At 39.4% G+C, this 24,554-nt stretch overlaps 1 long non-coding RNA gene across 1 annotated transcript; it reads right to left on the reverse strand.

Moving 5' to 3' along the window:
- Positions 1-2,761: 2,761 nt before the first annotated feature.
- On the reverse strand, positions 2,762-23,111 carry LOC128153833 (uncharacterized). Its single transcript, XR_008239114.1, has 5 exons — positions 22,997-23,111; positions 18,372-18,500; positions 5,764-6,232; positions 5,133-5,169; positions 2,762-2,851 (listed from the first exon to the last, which is right to left on the reverse strand). It is a non-coding gene; the product is annotated as an uncharacterized LOC128153833 (long non-coding RNA).
- Between the last annotated feature and the right edge of the window lie 1,443 nt (positions 23,112-24,554).

Below are 24,554 nucleotides of genomic sequence, written 5' to 3' on the forward strand. Positions count from 1 at the left end.
TTCTTTTTTCTTGAGACTCTACTTATAGGGCTTTTTTTTTATGTTCCTTCCGCTTGTCTGTTTCCTAATCCTTGTGGGGGTGTTTGTGTTATGGGTCACACCTGGTGGTTTTCTGCTCCGGGTCTTGGGTCTGATTTCTCGGTTGACAGATCATCCCACCCTGTTTCGCGGCCATGGTTTACAACACTGTGCATTAATTCTGCCCATGCAGGGACTTGTCTGTGGTGATCATCACTGCCTAATTCCTCATTGTGCTCTGTGTCTCTCATAATCTCATCCCATTTTTGCAATTAAATAAGGTTTGAGAACTGCCAGGGCTCCCCTAATTAGTGGTTTAACATGGTATAATCTACAGTAGCAGGTATCGGGGTATCACCCGATTCTCCCCATTTGTGCATAGCTTATATGCAGGCGGCTTTGGTGATGGCAGCGGAGAGCTCACGTAGGGAATGGGTGGGAATTATAGAAGGTTAACCTCGATCCAAGGCATCTTTTCCCCCAGCCCAGTAGGCTACCCTGCTGGCGATAGAATGGGCTTCATCTACCAGGTCATGTCCTAGGCTTAGTAAAACTCTTGGACCCCAATAACTGTGTGCTTTGTCTGCACTCAACATTATTCAGTCACCACTACTAAGGCATTCACGTTACAAATATTCAGTTTTAGTTTCACCTGGCTTTCTGCCATATTTCCTTTGTAAATTTGCCAATTGTAACACATCCCATGGAGTGCTTTGCATAGTATATCGCTGACCATCTCCCCAAGGTCCTTCAGAGTATTCTACTTTAATGATGGGTCTAGTCTTATATTCAGAGGAGTCTGAAAGGAGCAGGAAGTTAACATTTCCCTCATCATGGTCATCAGGATCACCCCAAATATCACCATTCCAATCCTCTGGGGACGCTATTAGTTTCCTGATTTGCATGGGGTTAGGAGGGTGTGGAGCCCACATGAGCATCATCTCAATCTCTTCTTCCAACTTTTGTTTTTTTCTCCTTTTTTTCCTGTAACTGCTTCTGTGGCTGTTCAATTTGCAGGGACAGTAATAACTCTGCTGCCTTCCTTCCTTCTGTTTCCTCTCTTAGATCTTGTCTCTCTCTATTATGGTTTTTCCTATTCTGACAGGCAGCTTCCAAGCAGGTGCCTAACATCTTACAAGTAATTCCTTTTCCTTTACCGTCTTTAATATTTCCTCTTGTTAATTTTAATTGTTCTTCAATAGCACCCCAATCATGCCAGTGATCATGAGCCCCTTCTGAGAATTTGGGACTCAGACTTATTCCATGCTTCCATAAGTAATCAGTAATACTACTTGCCATCCTGCTGACTACACCAATTTGTCGTGAATGGGTGATTTAGACCACTTAAAGAACCACTGTCAAATGTATTAACAAAGTGTGATGTCAAGGTTCAGTCTATTACTGTACTGCACAATCATTTGAACAATGGTTCAAAACTACCAAGGCAGAGTCTAAGTTACTGAGACAAAAATCAAAGTTACCATAATAAAAGGTTATGCACGATATCGGTTGCTTGCTGTGGTGGGTTGACCCTGGCTGGATGCCAGGTGCCCACCAAAGCCGTTCTATCACTCCCCTCCTCAGCTGGACAAGGGAGAGAAAATATAACAAAGAGCTTGTGGGTCGAGATAAGGACAGGAGAGATCACTCACCAATTACCGTCACAGGCAAAACAGACTCAGCTTGGGGAAAATTAACTCAATTTATTACAAATCAACCAGAGTAGGGTAATGAGAAATAAAACCAAATCTCAGAATACCTTCCCTCCACCTCTCCCTTCTTCCCGGGCGCAGCTTCACTCCCAGATTCTCTGCCAACCCCCCCAGTGGCGCAGGGGGATGGGCAATGGGGTTTACGGTCAGTTCTTCACATGTTATTTTCTGCCACTTCATCCTCCTCAGGGGCAGGACTCATCACACTCTTCCCCTGCTCCAGCGTGGGGTCCCTCCCATGGGAGACAGTCCTCCACGAACTTCTCCAATGTGGGTCCTTCCCACAGGCTGCAGTTCTTCACGAACTGCTCCAGCATGGGTCCCTTCCATGGCGTGCAGTCCTTCAGGAGCACACTGCTCCAGCGCAGGCTTCCCACGGGGTCACAAATCCTGTCAGAAAACCTGCTCCGTGGGCTCCTCTCTCCACAGATCCGCAGGTGCTGCCAGGAGCCTGCTCCAGCGCGGGCTTCCCACGGGGTCACAGCCTCCTTTGGGAACCCACCTGCTCCGGTGTGGGGTCCTCCAGGGGCTGCAGGTGAATATCTGCTCCACCATGGACCTCCATGGACTGCAGGGGGACAGCCTGCCTCACCATGGTCTTCACCACGGGCTGCAGGGGAATCTCTGCTCTGGTGCCTGGAGCACCTCCTCCCCCTCCTTCTTCACTGACCTGGGGGTCTGCAGGGCTGTTTCTCTTACATGTTCTCTCTCCTCTCTCTGGCTGCCGTTTTCTGTCCCAGCAACTTTTTTCCTTCTTAAAAATGTTATCCCAGAGGCGTTACCACTATCGCTGATGGGCTTGGCCTTGGCCAGCGGCGGGTCTGTCTTAGAGCCAGCTGTATTGGCTCTGTCGGACACGGGAAGCTTCCAGCAACTTCTTACAGAAGCCACCCCTGTAACCCCCCCGCTACCAAAACCTCGCCACACAAAGCCAATACACTTACTAGAGATCTGCCATTGGTGAAAGGTCTCTCTGTCTTGAGGAGCAACCTTGAGAGGTGTCCCAGCTCAAGGGGAGACCACCACCATGCAGCCAGGGTGCTTAGCAGGGAGAACTCAAAGAAGGCTCCCTTAGGCTGTCATATTTATGGAATAAAGTGGTTGGCTTGTAGTCAAATTGCCTGCAATGGAAAGGTATGCATGAGACTCCTTGTACCCACAACTTTGTTTCTGGACAAATGAGTCTTGGAAAAGCCACCCACTATTGATGTGTTAATTACATGATTGGTGTTCCAAGCTCATATGCATCGATGCTCACTGTGTCACTCTGCTCCTTTGTGGGTTTTCAGGAAACAGACTGGAACCTAGAGAAGTTCTTGGCCTGGTTACAGCTTAGGCTTTTACCTCCTTTAGAGCCTGTACTGAACTACCGCTAGTTTGGTTAAGGAGTTGAGTGCATCCATCTCAGTCCCAAAGTTCATTGACAAAAATAATCAGGACCAGGTATTTCCATATCAGTCTGAATCAGTCATTTCAAAAAATTATGCTACTTTTATGTGGATGAACATTTCTAAACCATCAAATTCCTTAAAAACCTTTCACAGTGTTTGGAGTTGGTGTTTATAATTGCTAACAACGTTGTGTGATGTAGCAGAGGCGAACTGTATTCTTTTAGAAGGTTTTTGCCTGTCAAACTTATATTTTACCTGCTATAATGCACTCAGTATTTTAGCAGAAAGACAGTCAAAACAATCTGTAACTGAATTATTGAGGGAATGAAAAAATACTGTAGATAATAAAATGATTTTCTACAGAACCACCTGAGACAGCATCATCTGACATTTAAAAATTTTTAAAGAATATATTATTGCTCTTGAAAAAGAACAGGATGAAAATCAGAAAGGACTTGGAGCTCTGGATACATCCGCTGGCATTTTTGCACTCAAGAATGCCCAACTGACATCCAGGGGGCAGGTGGGGAAGGAATCACATAGATATTTCACCTCAAAAAAGTCGAATCTATCTTAGCTGCAGGCTCCACACAAATACCAAACTGCCTTTCCTTCACGCACCTCTTAAAGGCTCTGCTATTTAACTTTTCTTCTGCAAAATTTCATCAACCCATACAAAACCATGCCCACTTTTCATCTTCCAGTCCCTCTAAGCACTAACATACATTCTCTTTGCTTTTTATCCTATGTCCTGGCCTAAAAAGTTGGTTTGAAATAAGGTAAAATAAAAGTAGCTGGAGATAGGAGCAGCCTTACTGATTAATCTCTGTGTGGTTCACTATAAAGTGTTTTGAAAAACAGAATCTAAATCTGTTCACATTTAAAATGTCAGAATTGGACTATGTTCAAGATATTGTTAGACTATGGGTATTATATCAATAGCAGAGCAGGAGGAGAAGATACTATTTTAGCTAGAGAATGCCTGGAACGATATGGGCTGTAGTATTGCTTTTGACCCAAGCAGCAGAATCAATATTTAATGTTTTTGGGAGCATTCTGGTTAAGCAGGAAAAAAATGGTGGAACTGTTGCATTTCTGTTTATTTATAAAAATGTACAAAATCCCACCTTCTTGAGCATACAGAGAATCAAGTGACGCTGGTTTTTGTTTACAGCTCCAAACTCTGTTCAGCTGCCACGTTACCTCAAAAGCCTACTTCTTTAATCTGTTGTCAAGGTCAAACCCAGGTGTTGCTCAGGCTGTACAAAAACATCTGCTGCCTCACTCTTCCATGTGATCAGCCTGTCATCTGCACAGACACGTTCACACATATGCCTTCCCAAAACAGTACAATACACAGAAGAGTTTCTGAAGCAAAGAATATTGAAATTTTTGTGATATCCTACAGTTGCCTTTGGCTGTGGAAAGGACCACATATCTCCTATAAATGTCTTAAATGAAAATTAAACCCAAACATTTTGAAAATTTAATCCATCCTGTAGACAGAGAACAAGCAAGAGAAGGAGGAGGAAATTTCTTCTGCAAGTTATTTACCAAAATCAAAGCCAGAATTAAATTTTCTTCTACAGAGTTTTGTTGTCAAAGTTGGATACCAAATTCAGTCACTGAAATGTGAAGAAAAGGGATTTTAGTACTGCTTTAACTATACATTTCAACCAATCATCTTTAACTGTGGCATCACGTCTGACATCTCCATAATATGTGAACATGTGTGTAAGTGTATATACAAACTAGATTTTTTTACTGAGCCTAGACAGTGGAAAAAAATTCTCTGCTGGCATGAAATGCTCAGTTGCATAATGGAAAATTCTACAAACAGATGGGATTTGCTGTTCAAAAATATCCCACACTCTATTCAAAGACACTTTATCAGTTTTCAAAGATCATTTTTCAGTTTTCTTATTTTGCACTTTCCTAAGGTACATGAACCTCTTTCTTTTTCCCTCCTCCATCCCATTTTAAAGTTCTGGTGGCACATTCAACTTCCTACCTTCTTTTCCTAGAGGTGATGCTTCCACCCTAAGCATCTGTGAGTAATGCCAAACAGAGGATTATCAAGGTTGCATAATACAGGGACAAGCTATTTCACAGTTGAATAGATCTAAACTCTCCAGGCAAGAAGATAATAGAAGTCATGGCCATGAAGTGACTGGGTTCCTCCTTGTGGGGGAAAAAAATCCATCTTTACCCAGACGTGAAGCAAAATACAGCAGAATACAATTGTATATATATTCTTCTCATGAAACTTTTACTCCTAGTGATGAAGGGAAGAGGTGGCGGGGCTGAGAGAGAGAGAGAAATGTTTTTTACTGGATCATATATTATTTGATCTGCTATGGTGATCTTCTGAGAAAGAAGTGGAAAATCAGGTTTGCAATAATTCACTATAGAAAAGAAAATTGCCTTTACCCCATAGCCAATTTACTTACGAAAATTAATGCACAGGCACTCTAATTTTATAACATGGGTTATAAAGATCACATTGAAATCTAGTAAGCTTTACTGGTATTTTTCTTTCACAGTTGGGATACAAAGGCTGTCAACAGACTTATGAAAAAAGTACATCGAAACACTGTATTCTGTACAGAAAACCATGCAGATGTATAGCAAAATATATTCACCCAGATTTTCTTTCTAGTAAATTAATGCAAGTCTTTGATTTTAATTCAGTTATGTTGTAATATATCAGATGAGTCTGTCTAGGTATGGTAAAGAGGTCCAGGACTGGTAACTCAGCCTCTGGAAGGGCAGTTCCCCATGTGTTAGCACCCAGAGACAGGAGACTGAAAGCAAGTCAAGGGTCAGATGAAAGGCTTGGCACAACAGTCAGAGACTTCAGTTTTATAGAAGCTAGTGAGCCACTACGAACGTTGTCTTGAATAGAGCTAGTTGCCTTAACCAGAGTTTGTACTTCTCTCAATAAGGCAACCACATGCCCGGCACTGCAATCCCCTGGAAAGAGCTTACTTGTTCGGTGGTGGCTGGGAGGACCCAGGAGCTCTGCCATGTTCTGTACAAACACACCAGCGATGGGGTCTAACCCAAGCAACTTACTTTCTCAGATGACTTCTCATATTGTGGTATCTTCAGCTTTAAAGGAAAACAAAAGAAGGAAATATGAGACACCCTTCTGCTCCCCCCCTCACCCTCCCATAATGTCATGAGTATTTTCAACAAGCAAAAAATATCCAAACTGACCTGCATGTTCCACTCATAGCTAATCACCATAATGGGAACTACAGTGCATTTGTCATTTTTCTCGAAGATTGCAGCATGTAAGTATCACTTATATCTATGCTCTTTCATATACCAGCTCTCAAACAACCACTCACCACTGAGATATTCCATTAGTGTCATGCTGGGAATGGAATACGTTTCTGGGTTTTATAACTTGACTTTGAACCAGAGCCTCGTAGCTAGTCTTGCTCTCAAGATTACAGTTCATCTCACAGTCAGAAGGAAAAGCGTATGTGATGCATTTCACCATTTCCCCTGCCTATGCAGTTAAGCCAGCTGCTGGCTGACACCCGGCTGCTTTGATCCCGAGTGCGCGGTGAAATAGTCCATACAGTCAGACCAGGGTACAAATTGTGACTCAGTCAGGGTTTTTTCCCTGCTCCTTGCTTGCATAAGGAGTAACTTCACACCTGCTTGTTAAATAGCTTACTGTCTGCCATAGATACAAAGAAGGAATTATCCAACTATCTGCTGCTTTGACCTGCCTCCTGTCTGAGCCCCTGTATGTCCGATGGGCTCAGTGACAGCACGGCTGAGCAGCAGCCTAAGGAAAGGCACTTTCTCTCCCATAAACACCTCTTTGTTCTGCCAAATGGGTTATAACAACACAATCCAAAATGAATATCAGGTGGCTGTAATAATTATTATTTGAATGTTTACCTGTTCTTATTTGGGGGGTGAAGATACTCTTTTCAAATACTTCCCTTTTAGAGCTCATCTGGCACTTCCAGAGACTTTACTGAAGTGTAGGACTACTATTAATCTCTCATCAAAAGGGTGAGAATCAAATCAGAGTCTGGATTTCAGTCTTATTTCTTCACTTTTACACGTGGAAGATGTTGCATTTGTTATTCATTGCTCTGTGGTCAATCTTAGAGGAGAATGATGACCTTACATCATTTGATTAATGCTCTGGTTGTTAAACGTTTACAGATCAGCATTTATCTCTATTTCCTTTGACCACTGAGTCATACAGCTTATATTTCTTGAACTTTGTACCTTTTTTTTTCCATTTTCAGCAGAACCTTCTTTCAGGAGTGGCATAATTAACTTCAAAGGGACTGACTTGGAGAGCAGTGGTTGGCTGTGCTGGGTGGGGAGGATGTAGCTGGCATGGAGACAGGGAGAGCAGCAGGGCCATGGGGCTGTGATATGATGCAGGCAGGAAAGCTGATCTGACTGCTGATAACAGCAAGGAGGGACTACTTAGTAAATCTGTGCTGATGACTTGAGTAAGATGAGTAAAGCGCAATGCCTTTATTAACATTTTTCTTTTTTTAACATGCACCCATTTGCTCTTATTCACACAACCATATAACGGATCACAGTGCCAGCACTGAAAAGAAAAGCAGTAGCACTACAGGCTATCATTAGCTGCCATTGTTTCCAAAGACTTTGTGTATATTCTGGTAAGCAACAGAGTGAGCTGCCTGACCTCAGAAATGTCTTCCTGAAAAGGAGACAGTTCAGAAATCTTCAGTCATATCAGATAACACTCTGCAATGAGCTTCACTGACTTTATGTGAGAGGAAGGTATTATTTAATATGGTTAATGTTAGCAGAACGTTGCCCATAGTAAATCAGAAGGCAGGCTACTCTTATTAATAATGAGGAGTAAAGACATGTCTAGAGTTTGTGTCAAGTTTATCTGGTCCATCAATGACAGATCTAGCGGTGAGGGTAAGACACACTACAATACAGCATTCCTTCCGTCTTACTGCAGAGGACTCCTCTTGGTCACCACTGAGACTTACCTCCCATCCCCTTCACTTGTCCTGTACGTGCCTACCGATGTGGGAATAAAAAGCTATGAAATCCAAAATGCAGCACTATATAGCCTCTTTGCATTACTGTAAATCATTATACAGAATAAGAGCAAGGTTGAGTTGGGTCCAAATTAACTCAGAAAACATTGTCAAAACATATTCTGCAGTAATAAGGACAGACAAAGAAAAAAGGACTTTTTGTTAGTTCCCATTTATTTAATGATGATATAAACTCTAAGCTAGTTATTTTGTGTGTCAGAAAGTAATCGTGCATGACCAATTTTTGCTCTTGGAAGAATTTTACCTTGTGGCTACATTCTGTTTGAGATGATTTCAAGGAATACTTTTATCACCCACAGGCTTTTCAATGGCTTGTTCATTTATTGAACAAGTGGGGGAAAAGAGACAAGAGACTTTGTTAATATATAAAGTAACCTTCCAAGAAAGTCAGGATCCATATAGGACATTTAAAGGCTGTGGAGGCCTTTTCAGTGAGTATGATGGTATCCCATGCTTCCCAGTAATCTGCTGAGGAGCTCCCAAACTCCTGAAAGATACTTCTACCCCACGGACACTTCCATTATTAGTTTTAAAATCAACTCATGCAGCCAAGTGAAGATACAGCCTGCTAACTTTTACATATCCCAGAGAAATGGACTGGAATGTCCTAGCTCTTGTTACAAGGATTATCAAATACAAAAGCATGAAAAATCTAGACTTAAGACAGTTCTTTGGAATCATCCTCAACTCAAACAGGCTAAGTTAAGACCAAATAGCCCTATATTTAACGTGGTTTCTAGCAGTTGCTGCTGAACTAGTACTTTTATTTTTACGCATCTGTTGGAAATTGTATTTGCTCCTCAATTCTTCAAAGATGTTCATATTTGCTTTGCACTGTGCTAATTACTGAAGTTCATGAGACTCAAAGTATGTACAACCAAACACTTGCTTAAAAGTTTTACAAGCTTAGATTACCTCTAATTGCACAGGCTGTTCAGGCCTGAATAACAGAGGTGAGGCACTAGTCTATTTTCAACTGCAGAGACCTTTTCTAGGGAAGAATTGTACAACTGATGTAGTCTTTTTATGCATACTTGAGACTCTGCTTTTATTAATAATCGGTGTAGAAATTCATGACATATATAACACTCACTGTGAACTATGGAATTAATTGTGGTTCCCAGTAATAACCAAGATCAACATTCATATAAGTATCTCGAAAACTAGCCCAGGTTTCCTACAATGGCCAAATCTGTAGGGGGGGGGGGAACCCCAATAGTATGCATTTGCTATTTTATGTTTACTAGTTTCCTATACTGTACATTTGCTTCAGTAGTTAATTGACATTTCAGAATTAAACTCTGTCTAATGCAGGAAACAAAATAATTGTACCTACACCCAGAAACCTATGTGTAACATGGATTACATCGCACAAATTTTTAAAAAAATCTCATATTAATCTCATGTATTTCCTCTTTACCTGCACAGACCAAATTAAGGCAGAGTGGGAATCTGTAATATATTATTTGTGGGGCATTGAAGCCCAAGGTGTTGCTTTAAAAATTTATTTGTAAGATATACAATTTGTTAAAGCTCAACTTTTTCATTATACATTTTAATATCACTCAGGTAATACAATGTGCTACCTCTTGTGCTTTGCAGCACTGACTGTAATACTTAGAATGTGAAAACCATGTCAGAGTGAAAACCATGCTGATCAAAATTACAGAAAGATGACCCAGGATTTTAAATAATATGGCAAGTACCTAGCAGCCTTGCAATTACTGAAGATAATTACCAGGCTAGTTCTAAGGAAATACTTTCAGTTCAAGACAGATAACAATAAGGTAGTTTTATCTTTTCTTTTCACTCCTGCTACTCAAAAATATCCTAATATTTGAAATATCTCAAGATCTAAATAAAAATGTAATATTTCAACTGTGTTGCACTGAATTGACGGCAATTTTAGATATTTAGCAAAAACAATAGGCCCAGGTACCACCACTCTGTGTTATATACTATGACTACTATTACTAACACATATGTCCAAACAGTTGGTCGAGACTCTTTATATTTAGCTGTTCTAAAAGATCACTTGAAAGCTCAACCTCTTACTAAACCTGAAGTTTCCATTAAAACTGTTGGAAAATAAGCCCTTAAAATGCATATCGTTCCCTGCCTTGCTCCCATTCCTTTTCCAGAGATAAATCAGAAGAGAGAAGGAGCAGACACACAAAGGGAAAGGTGATAAAACTGAAAATAAATGAAAAATATAAATTTCTATTTTCTTTTCACCAAAATTACTTATAAAGTGCAAACCACTTATAAAGGCTAAAAAAGGGAGTTCACATGAAAATGTAAGAAAGGAATAACTTTTTTTATAATAGGTTCTGCTTTTTTTTTTGTATTTGTAAGTGGGGAGCAAAAGAACTGAGAAACAATAAAGGAAGGAAGGGATGCTGTGGGTTTCCATGAGTCCTGCTGCTAGCTGTAGCACCAGTTCTTGCCTTTGCCTTGTCTCTAGCCACATCTCCATGAGCTCCGAGGACTCTGCAAGCTGCCATTTATTTCTTTTAAACCAGAAGAACTGACCACAGTTTCTATTTCAGCTCATATTCAGTCTCTGCCAAGGGAATAAAAACAGGAATAAAACAAATCCTGTCCATACTAATGTAAAATTCTTTATATATATATGTTTTAAAAATGGAACTATAAACATCTCAAAATCCCTGCTCTGCCAACACATTCACATATCTTGTACTGACTGACATCACCTTTGACAAAAGCCAGTTAGTAGGAAAGGCTTTAGAAACCCTTCTGAATAATATTCCTCACAAAACTTCAGTAAGATGACGCAAAATGAACCAAAACAGAGTTCAGGTGAACAGGGCACATACCTCAGTATAATTTTTTTCTTGTGCCTATAGAAATCCTGTGGAATTGGCCACTGGGGGACGCTTCTCTCAGCAATTTGGAGCATTTCTCAGGGGAAATATCATTCTGCCTTTTTTCCTGCTATTTTGCTATGAGGCCCAAGAAATTGCTCTGAGGTATTTCCTTTCCCACAGACAAATGCAAAGTTAATATTTTATATGAAGATGAGCACAGTCCTCTGATGCAGCTTAATGTATTTTGTACAATTTAAATGCCATTGTATTACTAGCACAATGGGTCAAATTTGCCCAAGGGGAGTTGATGGTGACAGAGTGATAGGAGGGCTGGGACAGGCTCAGAGCACAGTAAATAGGTTGGACAAATGGGAACTAAGGGAATGGCTTCTCCAGAGGCAGTAAACACATCTCAGAGCCTCCTTTAATATTTTAATGTTTTATCTGGGTAAGCAAATGGTAATATCAGCTATGAATTGTATGACACATTTAAAGTAGGGACAATGACAAGCAAAGCTTGAAGAATCTGAGCCTTGCTGACTACACGAGCAACCCTCTTTCACATTCTCGCCCATGCCTGCCAGTACAGTCAGCTGCATTCCTTTTCCCTTTTACGTCTGCAACCAGTTCAATCCGGGGGCAGCAAGCGAATGAGAAGCAACCAGGAAAGTGCACAGAGAAAATGAAAATACAAAGGAGAAACACATATTCTTTTCTTTCTTCCAGAACCAAACTTCAAAAGTCCCTGAGGCTTTCTGGAAGTGAGTAGATGTATGTAGGTGGTGACAAGGAGTTTCAAGACCAAAGTTGCTATGGAAAATGGAGGTGAACTCTTGGCCCTTTGTGTGCTTAAGGGCTGTTAGAGATGGGAAAGGCTCAGATTAGCCAATGGTTTCAACCAGATGATTCTAGACCTATGTATCCAAGAGGCCTGAGGAACAAAGTCTTAGGTATAACTCAGGCTGGCCAAATCTGGACATAACATTTCTTCAGTATCTAAACCACATTGGTTTCTTTTGCTGTCAAGAGACTGCTTTTGTCTTTTCTGCTGCTACAGTAAAATGGTCTTCAACCTCACTCTATAGACCAGGCATGCACATTTTCTAGGTGAGAAAGGGGTGAAAGAAGTAGCTGCTATTTGCTCTGTTTGGTTATTAGAAGATAACGTATGTGCTGAAGTGCTGGATTTTAAACTGCTTTCTGATATATGTTGTCAGTCAGCCAAGGAGAATGCAAAGCAAATGTAAAATACCATCTCATTCAGATGGGATAGTGTAAACTGTATACTCACGCTTTGCTGAATGTACGTGAATATGCAAGGTGCTAAGCAACAGTAAATTCTTCCTGAAATCTTTAATCTGCACGGATATAGTGTTTAGGGTATATAGAAGTCAAATTAGATCTGAGTAAAGATTCCAGTTGACAATCTCCCCAAATTCTGATTTCTGTTCCACTGATTCTTTCCAACCTGTCCCCTATGAGATGATAGTATCATATTTTGACTTTAAAGACTGACTTTTTCTGTAGGGCTATGTGTTTTAAATAAGAATTTATTTCATGTCAGGGAATTAAATGATTTGATACCCATTGCGAAGAAAGTGTAAGAACTGTTTCTGGGCTGAAAGGAGGTAAATTTAAAGCAATTACCGCTCATTTTTCCTCAGGAATGTAATTGTAGAAATGTGGATTTGTAGAAACATACAGTTGAGGTGTGGAGGTGGGAAAGTGTATGTTCTTCCCTAGGGGAATAGATGCGGTATAAACATCTTTCTCATGAATACATCTATTCCTGTACCATTGTGTCATATTTATCCTTTTGAATGTATGCATTTTTTGGAAACTGAAGTAAATGGTGCACCTCAATTTCCTGAGGGAAATATTAACTTCTTAGTATTCTATTTGTATTTTGAAGTTTGGAGATAAGAGAGTGCTGTGTTAGTACACTGGTGTTCTAAAACTTTTTACAATCAGCTCTTCATTCAACCTAAGCAATAATAATGCTGCACATTATTAATCTAAATTTTCTTCACAAAATGAAGTAAAAATTTTTATTTCAGTTTTATACCTTATATTCAGTTGGAGATGCAAGAGGAGGAAGAATAAAATTTCTGGGCTGGACAATGACATGTCTGAGGAGCCCCGGACATTTGCAGTCAAGGGCCAGTTCTGTGAATTGTTGCAAATGCTGGTGATTTCATGGCAGGCGTGGTCCTGCTCCCATGGCCTTGTGAGTGGTACTGGTCTACCAGTTATACGGTGGGGGTAGGCATCCAACCTCTCCCCCATAAACTGCCCAAACAACAAGGACAAGACATTCTGTTTGTCTAAATCAGTTCTTCCTCTGTGAAAGTGGGAATAAGGCTGCTCAGCCATAGAGGAGCTCTGAGGCGGGAGGGGTACTCGGAGGACTGTCTATGTACTTAGCTAGATGAATAGTGAGTCAGTGGGGCATGGGAAAATGGCTGTCACATTTATCTTCTTCACGCTAGCAGCTGGGAGTCATTACCAGTATCCTAATACACCAAAGGATATGTTGAACAGCGATGATCCTCATTTATTTGTCTACACATACTTAAAGTGTTGCTTTGTGGTGTAAGTTACTGGCAGGGAAGGAAGAGTTTGGGCTTAAATTATTTTAGGGACTATTTAAGTGCAAGAACTTAAAGCTGATTTGTTCATTTCCAGTATCCTCTTTCTCATTGTGCCGTAGGGAACCTGTTTTTGTGAGCCAATCATCATTTTTCTTAAACATATAGAGAAATTATAAAGGATAATTATATCTCAGGGGCACCTTAATTGTCCCAATTACTTGGCCGGTTTTGACAGTCAGATCCGATGAAGAGAGGGAGGAAGGGAGATCTGTAGACATAAGACAACATTTCATGTGGTACTTGGACAATACTCATGGTACAGCTATAATAATCAAAGTATCTGCATTTAAAAGTATACTATATGCAGTATAAAACTGGAGGAGAAAAAGAGCTTTGGTGAATTTTAAGAAATCCTTTACCCAGTCAGCCTTCCGCATGAGATATACCGCATTAGCACTAAATCAATTATAATTAAGCTGCATGTAACCAAAATTGGCAAATTCAATTTCCCCCACATTTCATTATAGCTTAGCTGCTATAATGATAGATTGAATTAAGCCACCTTCCACAATATCATCCAGGTATAGTCATTATCAAATATAATTTTACTTTTCACTTTTTTTGGATTAAAATTAAACAATATATAATTGTCCTAGACCACTGATGAGGTTACTTGTTCTGATACAATAGGCAATATAAAATCTTTGTCATCATACTAGGGTGCACAGATGTTAAAGAGCCATTTTGGTTTTTTTATAGGCATAATGGACATTCTTTGGTTTTAAAAGATGAAAGCCAAATATTTGAACTTACAGTACTAACGCTAGCTTGAATAAAAAAAAAAATTATGAAAGTGCAGAAACTTCCACTCCCTGGAGCTTCTGAAAATGAAGCAATTAGCCTCTTCTGTTGGAAGGCTTTGGTGTTAGTATGATTTCAATAATGTGGCTAATGTTGATCACATCCTTATATATACTTATATTCTGTCTTGTAGAGGTGCTTTCTTGAACTGAGGTCATGGTTAAGTGTATAAATATAAATAAAGGCCTTCCACTTTTTCTGTCTGAAATGCTGTTACACCTGTAACAAGGTTTTAACATCTTGCCCAAATCAGTAAAATGTTATTCTCATCATTAAACTAGCAGTTGCATAAAAGTAATTAGATCAGATATAAAATTGACACTCTTTCACAGGTTATACTTCGTGGTAATCAGGGAGGAGGCAACCATAATTTAAAGCAAAACTTTAATCAAATTCCCTGGTCCGTAAACCTCCAAATGAGTTATTTAAAAAATTCACCTTTTTACAAGAAAGGTAGATGAGGAGCTAGTCAAAATATCTATGTGTAAAATGCACATATTTTGAATAGCTTTGTAAGATAGAAGTACCCAGCTTCTTCAGCCCAGAGTTCTCAGTAAAAAGTAACCAGAAAAAAACCCAGGTTACATTTGATAAAAATAAGAAGCAGTATTCAACATCTCTGAAATCATCAGGGACATATCTATGCCCGTATTGAAAAGCAGCACAAAACACATCTCCGTGATGAACTACCAGTACTAGGCATAATCTATAGCCCCTGTTCCTAATAAAAATTTATTCATCATGTGAAATAAATGTGGTAATACAGTCAAAGGCTTGCTACTGAGCCATTCTTGCCAGTGCACATATCTATCACACTGAGACCCACTGGCAGATTAGCTCTTGAAGAAAAGATCATCTTCATGCAAACCCTTACATTATTATAAGCCACTCTAGGCAAGCAGTAGGGTGCCTGTCCAATCCTTTTCTAACAAACAGATTTGTTTTACTGGAAAATAAAAATTATTAAAAGCAAGGAATATAACAATCAGGTTCAAGGTCCAGCTCACCTCTGTTTTCTGCTCTGATTCCAGAGATTAGCCTCTTTATTTTCTACAGAGAGATTAGCAATCAAAACTAAAATATATTTTCATTGGATAAATCATTTACAAGTAATTTAGGTCTTTGGTCTTAAAGCTTCTGTGTGACTGAACAAAACTTGTCTCCCATTTCAAGGGCATTCAAGTGGAATCTATGTGTAAGCTGGTCCTATCACCTAGAAATTCCAGTCCATTAGAAACTATCACAGACAGATGTAAAAACTGTTATTAGCCAGAGAATTGTGTATTGCATATAATTCTTAGGGAGGATGACATATTTTACAGTTTTTTTGGACTCAGGCTACATGGCTACTACATGGGAGATGGCATCACAAAAATTACAGGGCCAAAGTACTTAGTTAATGCAAAGATGTCCAATAATCTTGACACTGCAGACTGAATGCTTGATATAGCTAAAAACCACTGGATATATATCACATACCTGAAGGATGAGTGAACTCCTGGAAAATTCACAGGCAAAGTTTGAGAGCCACAATTCATCTATTTGTGAGCGATATGTGCTCCAAGAGCCACAAGTTAGTCATTATTCTGCAAATAAAAAGAAAATCAGGTCCTCATACCTACTTTATTCAAGCACCTTTCATAGTTTTTGCTAACCTAGCCTTAGTATCAATGCTGTTGTTACTTAGAACTGCAAACATTGCATTCCATCCAAAAAAACTTTATAATCACTTAGCAGCATTGATCTTATTTCATGCGGGTCATTAGGATTCATGTCCATCATACTCTTGGTGGAGGACAATGGGTCAAAGGGAGAACAGATGCACTTCTGCCAGGACGCAAATCCATCCATTTTAATTTTTTACCAAAGATTGAAACCTGCACTATTTAAATCCTGTAGATGTCAGCCAAGCATAGATCTTCTAGAGGATGAAATAGTAGTGCCCAGATACTAATTCTGCTCTCCTAGTCGCTCAGTTTGCTTCCTTCTTGGCATTTTAAAATCTCCAAGTACAATATTTTTCCAGCATAAAGAAAATCATTCAAACAAATATAAATAACAAATGCCCATGGACTCCACTACAACTATGAAAGTAGTAGAAAGGATGTAGGCTCCTGCTTCTTCATTCGTGCCCCTTCTCACAAACGTACAGCTTTTCATGTTGCTAGAGCTCATTCCATCAGAAGTGATTCATGGGACTCTGCAGAGCTCACTCTGGTACCTAACTGGGTAATACAACTGAAAGCACACGTGGATGATATTGATATTCACAGCCATGGATGTCTCCTGCAGAAAGTCTATTTGAAATGGACAGTTCATGCTAATGAGCTCTTCTCTGCTGTCCCTTAAGGGAACTTTAAGTCTGATTTAAGTGTGCTGTACATTTCAGAGATAGAACACATAGCACATATCCTCACCTCAAGTGCTCAGCTACCTTTGGCCATCAGTTTTCTAACTCACATTAGTTAGCACTTAATGCCAATTACAGTGATGTTTTAAGTATTGATTCACATACAAATACAGTATTTAATTTTCTGTGGTACCCAGGATGTCTCAGATAGTAGGTGGTATAATTTAGTACTCTATCAAATTGATGAGAACGTTGCTGCTTTCATAGATATGTAGTAGACTACAATTGATCAAGTATCCTTATCACATTCTGCTAGCAGGACTGAAAATCCCAAAGATAATTTCACTGTAATGCTTGCCTTGCATTGGCAAAGTACACACGGAAATTTCATAGCCTTGCTGATTTTTAATCATTATGAGCAGAATTCATCCATCTTCAGGGAACCTAACAAAAATTTATCAGCCAGTCAAGTTAAAAAAGGACTTAAAGAGGGCTGATCAATAAGGTTGAATTTCACCCCAGGTTGCTGTGGCTTCAGTGGACACCTGTAGAAGTCGAATAAGCCATATAAATGTCAGGTTGTTAGTTTTTGGTGTATATTTTAGCATGTGCTCTGGGTGTTTCTGAATAGATTATTGCAGATCCCTGGAAGCAAAGGTAGACAATGCTGAATCCAGCAAAAAAGTACTTTTAAAATAAGGCCAGTTTATTAAGGAAAACTTAAACACTGTGATTGTTAAATATGTTTTTTACGTCTCCATCCCTTTTATAGAATCCACTTCATGTATTAAGTATATTTTAACTGTACTTTTCTTACCCCTTCCTTTTTGTTTCCTTTTTCCTACCCACTCATCCCCTTAGGTAGCAGTAAAGATAAACTATACTTTTTACTCAAGATTACATGTGGAAGTAGTGCACATGTACTGATCATACTGTAATATTACAGTAATCCAAGCTCACAGTCTCTGCTTCACAATCTCCCACTTTCCTGTTGTGTCTGTACGTCTGTGAGCAACAACTAAAGACACACACTTGCAAGGACTATGATGAAAAGTGGCTGGCTCTACCACATTTTTCTCTTCAGCCAGTTCATACGGATTTTTCTAAGTGAGTAGGGGTAAGTTGACCTCCCATTGCCCTGATGGCAGGTTATATTCATGTAAAATACAAGGAGAGGGAGAAATGTTGCAGGAAAACCAGGGAAGTACATGGGGGCAGGCTAGCAAAGAAAATGGCAAAGCAAAGCTTCCGAAAAGGCCAGTGCCTCTTCCCAGACTGGGAACTGTAGGAACAATAGGAGCTGTTTCCTCTCTCCCATGAATTAGAATAATGAAGACTTGCTCCTATTTCTAAGGTCCTCTACAAATAAAATTTTATAGCTTGTTGTAATAAGACTTTAGAAACCATTACTTACGTTTATATTCAGTAGAACCTGTATTAAACATACAAGCATGTACAAGACAGCAGATAGGGCAGGTAAAACTACTTATTTACAAAAACTCTGGCAAATAAATGCTGGTATTATGGAAAATTTACCTTTTAAACATCAGCTTTATCACTGCTACCGCTATTAATTTGCTCTCTGAAAGCAGGTATGTGTACTGGGCACTTCATGCTAGACATTGGATGAACACATACCGAAGAAAGTTAGTTTCAGACTTTATCCTGCAACATGAGAGAAAATAGATAAGTACAGTGCAGAAAGCAGAAAAACATACTAAGGGCAAGGTATAAATGATCTGCCAGAAATATTCTCAAAGGAAAGCTAAGTTTTCTAAAAGCTGTTTTTTTTAAATGAAGAATACATTTTTATTAGAAAACAATTAAATTTGAAATTGGCCTAAAATTAAAAAGAGTCAGAAACAGGCTTAGCTACAATCTCCATGAAGCATCATCTGAAAGCAAACAAAACCTACCTTAATTTGTCAATCTTTTGATAGCTTTGCCACAGTGATGTTCCTAAAATATGGATCAGAAAAAACTTGTGTGGTAGCTATAAGGTTTTATGAGCCATTTCCTTGCTTATGAGGCAACTCATGTGTTGTGGTTTAACCCCAGCCAGCAACTAAGCACCACGCAGCCGCTCAATCACTCCCCCCCACCCAGTGGGATGGGGGAGAAAATCGGGAAAAGAAGCAAAACCCGTGGGTTGAGATAAGAACGGTTTAATAGAACAGAAAAAAGAAGAAACTAATAATGATAATGATAACACTAATAAAATGACAACAGCAATAATGAAAGGATTGGAATGTACAAATGATGCGCAGTGCAATTGCTCACCACCCGCCGACCGACACCCAGCCAGTCCCCCGAGTGGCCAATCCCTGCCCCCCCTTCCCAGTTCCTATACTGGATGGGACGTCACATGGTATGGAATACACCGTTGGCCAGTTTGGGTCAGGTGCCCTGGCTGTGTCCTGTGCCAACTTCTTGTGCCCCTCCAGCTTTCTCGCTGGCTGGGCATGAGAAGCTGAAAAATCCTTGACTTTAGACTAAACACTACTGAGCAACAACTGAAAACATCAGTGTTATCAACATTCTTCTCATACTGAACTCAAAACATAGCACTGTACCAGCTACTAGGAAGACAGTTAACTCTATCCCAGCTGAAACCAGGACATCATGCAAATGTAGCCGTAGGAAAATTGACCAGCTTACATCATTGACCAAACAATGCTGCAAAACTAAATGATTTTAAGCAAATGAGTCAGCTCAGAGAATCATAGGATGGCCTGATGTGAGAAGGCACTTCTGGAGACCACCCAGTCAAAGCCCTGCTCAGAGCAGGAGCAGCTAGAACAGGCTGCCCAGGGACACATGCCCAGTTGGATTATGAATGTCTCCAAGAATGGAAACTCCACAGCCTCTCTGGGCATCCTGTTCCAGTCTGTGAGTATCCTCACAGTGAGAAAGCGTTTTCTCATGTTTAAATGGAATTTCCTGAATTTCAGTTTGTGCCCATTGCTTCTTGTCCTTTCACTGGGCAACACTGAAAAGAGTCTGGCTCCATCTTATTTTCTCTTTCCATCAGGTATTTATGCAAATGGAGAAGATCCCTGTGAGCCTCCTCTTCCCCAGGCTGAACAGTCCCACCTCTTTCAGCCTCTCCTACTGTGACAGATGCTCCAATCCCTTAATCACCTTAATGGCTCTTTGCTACTCTGTGGCATCCACTGTTAAATTCAAAATCAATCCATTTTCTCTATCATGTTTATCATGTTTTTATTGTTCAGTTTTTCCCAAGGGTGAACTAAGGCTGTCCCTATTGGCACTTTCTAGCCTCATTGCCATCATTTACTGTTTTGCTTCTTTTTAATCTTGCATTCCCAATTGCACAGTTTTGATTGCATCAGATTCCCTGGTTCCAGGGTCATTAATGAACAAGGCTGAGAACTGTTTCAGCTGCCTGAAAAAATAATGGCGGAAGGACATTTTCCTCCCTTCATTTTAATAGCAATCAAACTTAGACTGCATTTTTGTAATGTTTGGGGGAGATTAAGTGTGACTGAGCTGCTATCTTAGACTGATTGCTCATGGTGTGTTTGATCACGTGAAGATGTTATCTTTCACTTTTTTTAAGCAGACAGTCTCAGAACATGAATCCCATGGAGCATAATGGTAGGACTGCACAGCCTGAAAAATATGCAACCAATTAGGCTAAAATATTGAAGGAAAAGAATTCATTAATAAGTCTCTTGAGATTTAATGCCCATACGGGCCTGTAGACTTCTTTCAGAATAAATACTTTGATGAGCTGGTCATGTCTGTTCTTTATTTTAATATCTTTATATTTAATCTTATCATTGAAATTCAATTGCTTTCTCCTGGGTTTGCAGGAGTTCTGATACCCTGCGAATTATACAATCCACTGGGAACTTCCTTTAGTTATACTTTTGCATATGGGTAGCTTGAGGGAGGATGTCTTCCCTTCTAAGTCATTACCTTAAGTTTTGAAATCTATTCATTCAGCTGGGTGTACCTTTTGGTCTCTCCCTCAGGAGTATTACTACTGTCTATCTGTCTTTATGTGTCTTCGGATCTTCACTTGAGCAAGGAAGGCTACTCCAGAAATGTCTTTGGTTCCTTATGTTTGGGGAATAGACTACTGGTGACTGGGTAGTGTTGGGTAAATGAGGAAAAGCATGTCTCTGCCTTGTATCACAGCAAAATATTTTACTGTGTGCAGTATAATATCACAACAATTCTAGTCACAGATTAGAAATCCACTGTGGGGAATATACTTCAACCAGAGAACAAAACCTGCTTCATGCCCCAGTAGAGCTTACGATACTAGTATACGGAAAGAAACTACAGATGGATATAGATTGAAGGGAGCACAGGAGTCATCTGTGACTTATTATGATGAATTGCAGTTCTCACCTCAAAGACACTGTTGAAGTAATTTGACCTGCTCTTCATCTTTCAAAGGTAAGCTGGACAAAGTGCTGAGACACAGAGTTGAAAGATTTTGGTGTTTGAATATTTTTTTAGTAAAAGAAATTTTATCATTCAGTTTCTGATTTGTTTCCCCAAGGAAGTGCTTCTGGTGCATGTTGCTTTAACTTGCTTGATAAAAGAGCACACATTTGCACTCTTTTGTACATAGGTGCATGTATGCACACAAAATGGGCATATACACACATTAGAATGTGCGCTTTGATATATTAATTTTAGTTCCTAATAACACTTATTTAATCTTAGAGGAAACGAATACAGACAGTTTAATGTTAAACAATTTACTTTGCTACAAGAAAGAGGGTTAAACTACTGAAGAAATAAGAACTAGATCTTTTGCTTTCCTTTACCTCCCCAAACCATCTGCAGTTGTTTTATGTCTTACTGTACCCAAGTTTCTTCCACGAAATGTCTCTAATGTGCTGAAGCAGTAGATTACCTGAGAATGATTTGGTAACTCAAATTCCGTCTCATCAGACAGAATACAGAAAGATGAAATGAAATGAACTGCAGGTTGCAAAACAGAAGCAAGAAAAATAAACAATAAATAGAAAAAAACTATATGCAAATTATATGTAAATTCTCTGACATATTAGATCTTTCTATTGCCAGTCACTGTTCTGCTTTCTTGCAGATTAAGAAAAATACATGCCCATGCAATAAAGGTCAGCCTTTTCCAATCAAATGTAAACATTCATTTTAAGAATGTGTATTTTCTGGTTGGCTTTTTACCCTTTTCTGTGCAGGGAATATGCTTTTGTCTGTCTTGCTTCTATCTCTTTTTTTCTCTTCCCTCGAAGACAAATGAGAATGGCATCTGCCTTGTTGCTGAGATATGAAAGTCAACACAAACTGATACAAAATGGTGATGGTAATGAAAGAGCAGGTGACATTTCAGTCTAACATTTTAGTGACATTTACTAGCATTTTAGCTTAAAAATGTGTTGAATAAAGATTTTTCAGACTTGGGCCCAAGTCTGAGCTTATTTATACTGGATTTAACCAAGTATAACTTACCTTAGTTTCTGGAGTAAATGACCAGAGCCGAGTTCCTAGACAACGTTTCTCAAACTGTGGCTTACAGCTCTTTAGTGGTCATAAATGAGTCACAAAAATCACACTAGCTTAGACTTGCTGGGCACATCTCTGTCCTCCTACAACTGGCCTCAGTAATTTTAACTAGTTCTCATCCCTCTGCCCTAGATGATCAGAGCTGCTTCCAGGAGTAAAAGGTGCAGGTGCTGCAAGAGTTTTCAGAGCAGGAAAGAGGGAGAGAAAAGGAGAGTTATGAGAAGAGACTGGAGCCCATAAATGGTTCATGCTCACAGCAGTTCAAGAAATACTGTTGAAAAGAAAATAAAATGCTTTATTTTCTGCTGCATTAGTGCAAACATTAATGGAAAGGCTCCCAGTTACAGCATTCGTACTGCAAGAAAGCAGAATAATACTAGGACCTGAGACCAGAAATTATACAGAACAACATCTTGCATCACCCTCCATTCACCCAACCACTGCAGTGCACCAACTGTCATGGAACAAACCTGGCCAACCTACTTTAGCTCTAGAGAAATACTGCCCAATGTCATACTTTGTAAGTAGTTAAGAGTAAAGCTTTGATACAAGAACAGAATCTATGTGTGGCTGCACGCAGATAAAGATCCTGCAACTGAAACAAATTGATAGGCACTGAAGAATGACACTCTTACCTGAAAGTACAGGAGGCAGAAATTGAGTGTTAATGCTTACTTCCCACAGATCTTCAACTGAGTACTAGGTCTTGGTCCTAATCTTTGTGGGCTCCATCGCCTTCCCAGATCCTGGACTCTTTTCAGCCCCTTTGCAGAATGACATGGCGTTACAACAAGGAAAGTACAGCCATGCCAAAAGAAGTTGTATGAGAGCAGAAGTAAAGCTGCAGTGTGAAATTGTCCCTGGAACTCAGTTCCTCACAAATCTTCCCATCTTTTGCTTGAACAGTTACGTGCATTTCATTGACGTGGCCTTCTCTAAAATATATACATTATAGCAGCTAAATGAATAGCTGCTCAATCACTGCTACCCCTCCACAAAATGACAAGGAGAGTGAGTAAACAAGGTGTGATAGATTTCATTAATGATAAGTATTTCAAGATGGAACTCCAATTTTATTGTAATGATTGGGGCGTAACAACTCACATGGAACAGAAACTATATTTTCCAGCTGACTCTAGAATATAACTTGTCCTGCCTGAGAACACAATATTTACCTATCTAGGTCTTCGTTGTTCATATAAGAGATATAAAATTACCTCTGCCTGCAGCCACTAGCACTTCTTATATCAGCCCTAGAAAATTAAATTTCATATGCAATATAAATGAAGTATGAATGTTCTGCAGAGCTTGTTATACTACCCAAGGTATTCTATGCTCTCATCCAAAGCCTTTGGAGACAAAGATCCACCTAGACAAACACAGCTTCTATCCCAGAAAGACATATACCTGAGGTTATTTAGATGTACCCAAACCACAGAAATGAGGACAGCAACTAGGGGCAGCAAAGCTCAGTATAAATCTAAACCCAAACAAAAATCTTTTCAGAATCAGAGCTCAGGAAAATGCTGAGGATAACTATAAAGAGAATACATGAATAATCTTTTATAGTTAGCTGTATTTTTTTCCTTCCCACTCTATCTCAAAACTGACTCTCTGTAGGCTCCAGATAGCAGAAGCCCGCAGAGAAAGCAATCCCAATGCCACCCCCACCCTCTCTAATCTACTTTTATTATAATTAAAGTATAAATCATACAAATTATATTTTCACAAAAGCCTCTATTGTTTTACATTTACTACCATTTTTATTCTGACATTGCAGATATGTTGTTTCCTTATTCATCATCAGAGTCATTGTTAAAACGTAGCAAATGACATGGTGGGGTAGATGTATGAAAGAAGAAAAGTTAAAGACAAATCTTTTGGCTGTCTCATATTAGTGACTATCATATGATATTCTTCCTGCAAAAAGTACAGGGAAGAGAAGGCACAGTTTAGAAAAGTGTTAAATGTCCTGCACCATGCCGCTTACAAAAAACTTGATGACAATTATGGTTAAAGCAATAATAGCCATGGACAGGGTGCCATTGGATAATTGCAATCACTTGATGTTAACATGTTATAAATAGAGCATTTCAACCCTCAATTTTAGAACTGTTTCAATTAGAAAATTAAAATATTTTAATTACAAATTGAGTTAAAAACCACCCCAAACAGAAGAAATAAAAAAATTAA

Source organism: Harpia harpyja, chromosome 18 (assembly GCF_026419915.1).
Source record: "Harpia harpyja isolate bHarHar1 chromosome 18, bHarHar1 primary haplotype, whole genome shotgun sequence".
NCBI classification, from domain to species: Eukaryota; Metazoa; Chordata; class Aves; order Accipitriformes; family Accipitridae; genus Harpia; species Harpia harpyja.